The sequence below is a fragment of the Anopheles ziemanni genome, assembly GCF_943734765.1.
Source record: "Anopheles ziemanni chromosome X unlocalized genomic scaffold, idAnoZiCoDA_A2_x.2 X_unloc_138, whole genome shotgun sequence".
Lineage (NCBI taxonomy): Eukaryota > Metazoa > Arthropoda > Insecta > Diptera > Culicidae > Anopheles > Anopheles ziemanni.
The window spans coordinates 19,830-30,000 of record NW_026689750.1 but is presented as its reverse complement, the minus strand read 5'-3'; positions in this window follow the sequence as shown (position 1 = coordinate 30,000).

The window sequence follows — 10,171 nt, the reverse complement described above, 5'->3', positions numbered from 1 at the left end:
GATACTTGGGGTTGGTTTGGTTTTGGTGACCCAATACTAGATGTACCATCTCGGTGGTATGTCAGTATCACCTATACTCCAGACCACTTGCATGGTTAGCAAGCGTTGTGATCTAATGGCCCAACCGGGCAAACACTTTGGGTTCGCAAGGACTTAGAGTGCCGGGACGGGTTGGCGGATCCAACACTCTGGGTACCTCCGGGTACTTGGGGTTGGTTGAGGACTTGGTGAACAAACACTTGATATACACTCTCCGGATGTACTTCGGGTGTCACCTGTTGTCCGAGACCACTTGCATGGTTAGCAAGCGTTGTGATTCAATGGCCCTACCGGGCAAACACTTTGGGTTCGCAAGGACTTGGAGTGCCGGGACGGGTTGGCGGATCCAACACTCTGGGTACCTCCGGGTACTTGGGGTTGGTTGAGGACTTGGTGAACAAACACTTGTTGTACACTCTCCGGATGTACTTCGGGTGTCACCTGTTGTCCGAGGCCACTTGCATGGTAGCAAGCGTTGTGATACAATGGCCCTACCGGGCAAACACTTTGGGTTCGCAAGGACTTGGAGTGCCGGGACGGGTTTGCGGATCCAACACTCTGGGTACCTCCGGGTACTTGGGGTTGGTTGAGAACTTGGTGAAGCTACCCCTGTCACCTTGTTCGAGGCCACTTGCATGGTCGCAAGCGTTGTGATACAATGGCCCTACCGGGCAAACACTTTGGGTTCGCAAGGACTTGGAGTGCCGGGACGGGTTGGCGGATCCAACACTCTGGGTACCTCCGGGTACTTGGGGTTGGTTGAGGACTTGGTGAGCAAACACTTGATATACGTTCTTCGGATGTACTTCGGGTGTCACCTGTTGTCCGAGGCCACTTGCATGGTCAACGGTTGAGGTGGTGATGGCGGGTCGGTGCTGTAGGGTGCCGGCCTGTTGGCTGCCTTGGCCGGGTTGGTTGGTTAACACTTGATTGGGCTTGCACCCGAGGGTAATGGCACTTGAAGGTGGGTACTGGCCGGCTGACCTGGTGTGATGGTTGGTTGGTGAACACTTGGCGGTACTTGCACTTGGCTGTGCTTGGACTTGAAGGTGGGATCCGGCTGGCCTAGGCCATTGGTGGTTGGTTGGTGGGTTAGCCCTTAGCTGGGCTGGCTGGCTGGCTGGCCATCGGTGGTGTGGTGTGGTGAGGTGTGTGGAGTCGAGCATCGCGCGCCGTTGCCTTCTTCGGAGTGTTGTAGGTACGCAAGTGCTTGCAATGCAAAGAGGTTGGTGATGGAGTGACATTGCCTTCACCATGGAGTTGCGGGTACTTAGGTACTTGCAAGGAGATGGTGGTATGGTGGTGTTGCGTGTGTGGTGTTCGATTAGAAAGATATAATTTCTAAGTCCGGATTAGTGCTGTCAGTGGGGCCGCCGCTAACAGGTCCTGCACGGCCACCGTGGGGCTTGACTTGGCGCTATTCCGGACTTGGGGCGATCACGATGTCCCCGTGCGGGACTTAGAAGATGGAAGAACACAAGTACCCTTATCCCATGACTTGTGAGCGATTGGCATACGTTACCACATGAAGAGAAAAATTGGCTAAGTCCCGGATCCATATTATATGAAGAGAAAAATCGGCTAAGTCCCGGATCCATATTATATGAAGAGAAAAATTGGCTAAGTCCCGGATCCATATTATATGAAGAGAAATATCGGCTAAGTCCAGGATCCATATATAATAACCTAATAATCGGCTAAGTCCCGGATCCATATTATATGAAGAGAAAAATCGGCTAAGTCCAGGATCCATATATAATAACCTAATAATCGGCTAAGTCCAGGATCCATATATAATAACCTAATAACAGGCTAAGTCCAGGATCCATATTATATGAAGAGAAAAATCGGCTAAGTCCGAGATTGGGTCTGTCAGACATACACTTTCAAGATACCACACAAGCAAGCAAGATGGCCTAGTGATGGAACCATATAATATGAAGAGAAAAATCGGCTAAGTCCGAGATTGGGTCTGTCGGAAATACACTATCAAGTTACCACACAAGCAAGCAAGATGGCCTAATGATGGATCCATATGATATGAAGAGAAAAATCGGCTAAGTCCAGGATCCATATAATATGAAGAGAAAAATCGGCTAAGTCCCAGATTGGGTCTGTCAGAAATACTCTTCCAAGTTACCACACAAGCAAGCAAGATGGCCTAGTGATGGATCCATATGATATGAAGAGAAAAATCGGCTAAGTCCAGGATCCATATAATATGAAGAGAAAAATCGGCTAAGTCCCAGATTGGGTCTGTCAGAAATACACTTCCAAGTTACCACACAAGCAAGCAAGATGGCCTAGTGATGGATCCATATGATATGAAGAGAAAAATCGGCTAAGTCCCAGATTGGGTCTGTCGGAAATACACTATCAAGTTACCACACAAGCAAGCAAGATGGCCTAATGATGGATCCATATGATATGAAGAGAAAAATCGGCTAAGTCCAGGATCCATATAATATGAAGAGAAAAATCGGCTAAGTCCCAGATTGGGTCTGTCAGAAATACACTTCCAAGTTACCACACAAGCAAGCAAGATGGCCTAGTGATGGATCCATATGATATGAAGAGAAAAATCGGCTAAGTCCAGGATCCATATAATATGAAGAGAAAAATCGGCTAAGTCCCAGATTGGGTCTGTCAGAAATACACTTCCAAGTTACCACACAAGCAAGCAAGATGGCCTAGTGATGGATCCATATGATATGAAGAGAAAAATCGGCTAAGTCCAGGATCCATATAATATGAAGAGAAAAATCGGCTAAGTCCCAGATTGGGTCTGTCAGAAATACACTTCCAAGTTACCACACAAGCAAGCAAGATGGCCTAGTGATGGATCCATATGATATGAAGAGAAAAATCGGCTAAGTCCCAGATTGGGTCTGTCAGAAATACACTTCCAAGTTACCACACAAGCAAGCAAGATGGCCTAGTGATGGATCCATATGATATGAAGAGAAAAATCGGCTAAGTCCAGGATCCATATAATATGAAGAAAAAAATCGGCTAAGTCCCAGATTGGGTCTGTCAGAAATACACTTCCAAGTTACCACACAAGCAAGCAAGATGGCCTAGTGATGGATCCATATGATATGAAGAGAAAAATCGGCTAAGTCCCAGATTGGGTCTGTCAGAAATACACTTCCAAGTTACCACACACGCAAGCAAGATGGCCTAGTGATGGATCCATATGATATGAAGAGAAAAATCGGCTAAGTCCAGGATCCATATAATATGAAGATAAAAATCTTCTAAGTCCCAGATTGGGTCTGTCAGAAATACACTTCCAAGTTACCACACAAGCAAGCAAGATGGCCTAGTGAAGGATCCATATGACATGAAGAGAAAAATTGGCTAAGTCCAAGATTGGGTCTGTCAGACATACACTTTCAAGTTACCACACAAGCAAGCAAGATGGCCTAGTGATGGATTCATATAATATGAAGAGAAAAATCGGCTAAGTCCCAGATTGGGTCTGTCTGAAATACACTTTCAGTTTACCACATGAGCAAGCAAGTTACCACATGAAGAGAAAGCCGGCAAAGTCCGGGAATGTTACCACATGAACTGGAAAATGGGCAAACACCTACCTTTACAGGGAACGTGAATAAGTAAGGCTGTAGACATCGGATCGACAAGCCAAAGACTGATATGGAAAGGAAATGAGTAGTACTAGCTTTCCTGAGAGTTGCAGAGCTTAGACTGCATATGAACGGAAGTTATTAAGCGTCAAAGTCAGAAAAGTTGCCCGAAGGAACACAAGTTCCAACTTAGAGCATGAATACCGCCTAGACGGTAAGAGGTACGGCCAGGCTGAGGAATAAGAAAATGTTGGCCAACATGTTCCCTAACTATCCCCCGAAGACCGTAAAGCAATCCAACATCAACCAAGAAAGTTATAGCCCGATCAAGGAAACACCTACTTTGCACCGATATTGCACCAAATACATGTACCAAGCACCTTCGGTTGCATACCTGCAGGGGCTTACCATAGTAGGCCATGGAAGACCGATATACCGAACATAATCACTTTCTATCTCCTCGGGTGTTGGAGATAGCGCTTTGCGGTATAAGAACGAAAGTTAGACCATATCTTGGTGCATCTTTTTGCCCGAGAACACAAGACCCTATCTACCAAGGCAAGAAAGTTGTGTGGGGACAAAATGTCCAAAAGTGCCCAAAGTGGCACACTTGAACCATATATTCGAGAAAAACACAAGTGTGGGCCCGAGCTAGCAAGTTGAAATGTTCTGACCGTCAGTAGCCCTAGTTGAGGTGCACTTATCATTATACGAGGCCAACGTGCCAGCTAGTCTCTAAAGGGGCGATATGGGTGTTCCAAGGTTTGTACCCAATTGAGGAAAAAACAGGGTAAGGTACGGTGTACCGCGAATAACTCGGGCTATAGATGTCCGATCGATGAGTTTGGCATATGTATGGAAAGGTCTCGACGAGACCTAACTACCCTGAAAGTATGAAGGCAAAGACTTGAATGACCGGGAAGTTATTAAGTGCACAAGTGGTAAAGTTGCACCAAAGTCCATGTTACCCGAAGTGGTACATGAACACCCAATATTCGACCAAAACACAAGTTTAGAGACGAGCTAGCGAGCTACATTGTTCAGACCGTCAGTAGCCCGCATCAAGACACGCATTTCATTATATTGAGCCTAGCCGCTAGCTCGACTCGAAGTCGGTCATATGGTTGGTTGATGGTTCGGACCGACCACGTGGTGTACCAAGGTGATGTACCTTTCATGAATTAAAACTCTGGCTGTATGGCACTGAGCGACAAGCTAAGGTGTGATTTGGAATAGTCTTGAGTGGGACTATTTAGGAAAAATGCGAACAAAAAATCACAAAGTCCTTGGGCGAAGCTATTAGCGAAACATAGAGCAAATTGGTACCAAAAACTATGGAAATGGGACTTGAGTCAAAAATAACCGCAAGTTGGAGAAGAGATAGCAAGCTTGCGTAGAACAATTATATTTGGTGCATGGTATCACCAACAAAAAAGTATATGGGGCCAAGGTGCTGGCTGGCCTCCAAAGTGGAGATATGGGCGATCCAAAGTTTGTACCCAAGTACGAACAAGTATGGAAAAAACAGGGTAAGGTACCAAGTACCATTAATAACTTCGGCTGTAGATGGCCAAGCGAGGCAAACGGTTCACCGTTGGAAAGGTCTTGGGGAGACCTATCTACCCTGAAAGTTTCATGAGGCTGAGTTGAAAGACCACGGAGATATTAGGTGATGATGGTCCAATTCGGGGACCAAGTCGCAGGAAATGGCGCTTGACCAAAATCACCCTTGGAAGGTGAATACCGGCTTACCGGTAAGAGATAGCGACTTGGCGTAGAATATTCATAAGTTGGGCGTGTAGAGACGCAACTTTTATTATATGGGGCCAACCCGGTCAGGGTGCTCCAAGTCGGTCGTTTGGTTGGTTTATGGTTTGGGCCGACCACGTGGTGTGCCAAGTTGAGGTACCTTTCATGAATTATAACTTGGTCAGTTTGCCACCGAGCGACAAGCTGCGGTGTGTTTTGGAATGGTCTTGAGTGGGACTATCAAGGAAAAATACCAATCGAAAATCAGCTTGTCCATGGCCGAAGCTATTAGTGAAACATATAGCAAAATGGGTCCAAAAACGAATGAAATGGGAATTGGACCAAGAATAACGGCAAGTTGGAGAAGAGATAGCAAGCTTGCGTAGAACAATTATATTTGGTGCATGGTATCACCAACAAAAAAGTATATGGGGCCAAGGTGCTGGCTGGCCTCCAAAGTGGAGATATGGGCGATCCAAAGTTTGTACCCAAGTACGAACAAGTATGGAAAAAACAGGGTAAGGTACCAAGTACCATTAATAACTTCGGCTGTAGATGGCCGAGCGAGGCAAACGGCTCACCGTTGGAAAGGTCTCGGGGAGACCTATCTACCCTGAAAGTTTCATGAGGCTGAGTTGAAAGACCACGGAGATATTAGGTGATGATTGTCCAATTCGGGGACCAAGTCGCAGGAAATGGCACTTCACCAAAATCACCCTTGGAAGGTGGATACTGGCTTACCGGTAAGAGATAGCGACTTGGCGTAGAATATTCATAAGTTGGGCGTGTAGAGACGCAACTTTCATTATATGGGGGCAACCCGGTCAGGGTGCTCCAAGTCGGTCGTTTGGTCGGTTTATGGTTTGGGCCGACCACGTGGTGTACCAGGTAGAGGTACCTTTCATGATTTATAACTCGGTCAGTTTGCCACCGAGCGACAAGCTGCGGTGTGTTTTGGAATGGTCTTGAGAGGGACTATCAAGGAAAAATACAAATGGAAAATCAGCTTGTCCATGGTCGAAGCTATTAGTGAAACATATAGCAAAATGGGTTCAAAAACGAATGAAATGGGACTTGGACCAAGAATAACGGCAAGTTGGAGAAGAGATAGCAAGTTGACGTAGAACAATTATATTTAGTGCATGGTATGACCAACAAAAAAGTATATGGGGTCAAGGTGCTGGCTGGCCTCTAAAGTGGAGATATGGGCGATACAAAGTTTGTACCCAAGTATGGCAAAAACTGGTAGAGGTACCTTTCATGAATTACTGCTCAGGCTGTATGGCACTTAGCGGGACGCTTGGCTCTGGTATGGAATAGTCTTGAGTGGGACTATCAAGGAAAAATACGAACAAAAAATCACCATGTCCACGGACGAAGGTATTAGCGAATCTTAGAGCGAAATTGCGACCAAGTCGCTGGAAATGGCCCTTGGACCAAGTATACCGTCAAGGCGGTACGAGATAGCGAGTTGACGTAGAACATTTATAAGTTTGCCTCCACGAGACGAAAGTTTAGTTATATGGGGCCAACCCGCTCAGGGTTGTCCAAGTCGGTCATATGGCTGATCGAAATTTTCGACCAAGTACTGAGAAAACAGGGTAAGGTACCGTGTACCTCGAATAACTTTGGCTGTAGATGTCCGAGCGAGGCAAACGGCATAGCGTTGGAAAGGTCTTGAGGTGTTCTAGGCACCCTGAAAGTTTGAAAAGGCTATCTGGAAAACTCGTGGAGATATTAGAGAAACATTGGGCCCAAAAGATACCAAGTCGCAGGAAATGGGCCCTCCAAGAACACCCTAAAATCCCAATTACGGCTAAGTTGCAGGCCAGCTAGCGAAGTGAAATGTTCTAGGCATAACTAGAACACGTTAATGCGCAACTTTTTGAATCAGAACTTTTTTCGATATCTGGCCCCCAAAGGGGGGATATGGGCGATCAAAGGATTTTTCCAAGTTTCGGTACTTTTTACGGTATCGCTCATAGCTCCGGCTGTATGCAAGCAAATGACAATCTAAGACATGATTTGGAAAGGTATTGAGCAGTACTAACTTACGTTAGAACACAGCGAAGCGCTATCGGTTCATGGCAAGGCCGATATAAGCAGTCAAAGATGAAAAATGTTGACAAAATGAACAAAAATTACCTTGGTACGCGAATAGCGGCCAGGGATGAAGAGGTACGAAGGTGGTGTAGAAGAATTATAATTAGTACTTGGTACGCTCTAAAAGTTTGCCGAAGACCGCAAAGCGCTCAGACCCATAGAAAGTGGCCATTTGGGCCGAACAGTGCGTGCAAAGAGGTGAAAATGCAAAAATTGCACTTTGGGGGGCGATTTGCGGGGGGAAGGAGGGGTCGGAGGGCAAAATGTCCCTTGACCAAAAAGTCTTATCTCGTCGAGATCTACAACATTGCCGAAGACCGCAAAGCGCTAGCTCGCAATCGAAAAATCAAGAATTTGAAAATTTTCTAAGTCTTGGGCTCCCTAAGGAAAAGTTTCAAAAATCACGTTTGTCCTCAATTTTGAAGGGGAAGGAGTCGGTTCCGGGGCATGGTGTCTTCGGCAAAAAGTCTTATCTTTTTGCGTACTTTCGACTAGTTCAATAAAAATTTTTGACCCAAAATTTGTTCGGCGGACCCCTAGGTCGAAAAACCCGAAAAAATCCCAAAAAAGTCGAAAATGTCGAAAAATGAGAAAACCTCATATTCGGACTCTACACGAGCCCCAGATATTGAAAAGTGAAATCCGCGGTCGATTTGGAACAAAAAATTGACCTAGGCAAAGTTGTATGGAGGTAGGGACCCCTGAGAAAAAAGTTTGGTCCCGAGGCTCCTTGGACCACCAAGTCCCTAGGTCGGACCAAAATCGGAAAAAATCCGACCAAAGTCGAAAGTGTCGAAAATTTTAAAAAACCCCTTTTGGGGCCCTATGGCCTCCCTAGATAATGAAAAGTGAGGTCCGCGGCCGATCCGGAAGAAAAACTTGACCTAGGCAAACTTGTATGACGGTGGGGACCCAAAAAAATTTCGATGAGTGTAGTTTAGACAGGCCGGAAAATGTATCGGTGGTCCGTATCAAGGGACGTCTTTTAGTTCCATGGGGTGGTGGTCGTCGAACAAAGTCGCCTAGGTCGACCACCAGAAAGACCAGTCGTGTTGTAATGGATGTTTTGACCACTTTACTAGGGAAACCTAGTAGGTCGAAGCAAATTTGGGGTTCGAGATGAGTTGGTGAAAGTTGGTCCAACCTAGGTGTGCTTGGTGGAGGTTGACCATGAAAGTAGAGCATGATGGGAATGACCATAACTTTGGTTCTAGATGTCGGATCGGTACACTTTCGGCAGTTTTGGAAAGGTGAAGGCCTGCTCTAGCTATGTTTCCTACCAAGCTGAGCGCCTACTAGTGACCCGGAGGAGGTATTAAGGGTCAAAGGCAAAAAGGGGTACCCTAAAGTGCGTGTGACCAAGAAAATGGGAAAAACGGTATCGCCTATAGCTCAGGCTGTATGGCTCGGATCGGAAAGCTTGGATATGCGTTGGAAAGGTCTTGACGAGCGCTAGCTATGTGTCCTACCAAGCGAAGCGCTAGGTGTTGAGCAAGTCGGTCATATTAGAGGGCAAAGGTGAAAAATGGTGGTTTAGAGGCGAAAATTCACCTTATGATCGAAAATAGCGGGCGAACGATAAGAGCTACGAACACGGCGTAGAACAATCATAAGTACGTTACCACAAGACCTAACTTTGGCCAATATAGAGCGAGAAGATCGGAGGTACCCATCAGGGTGATATGGCTGGTTCAAAGTTGGACCAAAACGAGACTTGAGAAATGGGTTGAAACACGGTATCGCGAATAACTCAGGCTGTATGGAACGGATCGACAAGCTAAGATCAGTGTTGGAAAGGTCGAACCGAGCGCTAACTATAATCCCAAACAACCGAAGCGCTAAGTGTTGAGCAAAACTGAGTTATTAAGCGACAAAGTGGAAAAATAATACCAAAATTTCCAAAAATCACACAAGACCAAGAATACCGAGCAGGCGGTAAGAGATAGCGGGTTGACGTAGAATACTTATAAGTTTGCCTCTACGAGACCTAAAAGTCGTCCATAGACAGCGAGAAGATCGGACCACTCTGGAAGGGTGATACGAGTGGTCAAAAATTGGCAAAAATGAAACATGGCTAAAATGGATTTGACTTGTGCACCGTATAGCTCCGGCTGTATGGCATGGATTGTTAAGCTAGGATATGTTTTGGAAAGGTAACACCCAGCGCTAGATACGACTAGAAGAAAGCAAAGCGCTAACTAGCATGATTTGGAAGTTATTAAGTGTCAAAGTCGAAAAATGTTACCAAAATTGAAACTCGAGTACATTGGGCCAAAAAGTACAAGTTGTGAAATTTGGACTTACGAGTAAAATACCGAGCAGGCGGTAAGAGATAGAGACTTGGTGTAGAACAATTATATGTTGGGCATGTTATAACCTATATTTGGCCCGAACATAGTGACGAGATCGGTGGTACCCAAAAGGGTGGTACAGGTGTTAGATGGTTTTCCCAGAGCATAAGCTCCACATGATATGGAAAACGGGAAACATCATAACTTCGGCTGTATGGCATGGAATAGAACGAACAAGGTATCGATGGAAAGAGAAAAGGTAGCGCTAACTATAATTCCTACCAAGCAAAGCGCTAGCATGTGACCGTTCGGGTGTTATTGTGAGTCAAAGTCAGAAATTGTTACCACGAGAGGCGAAAATCCGACTAAGTCCATGAATACCGGGCTGGCGGTAAGAGATAC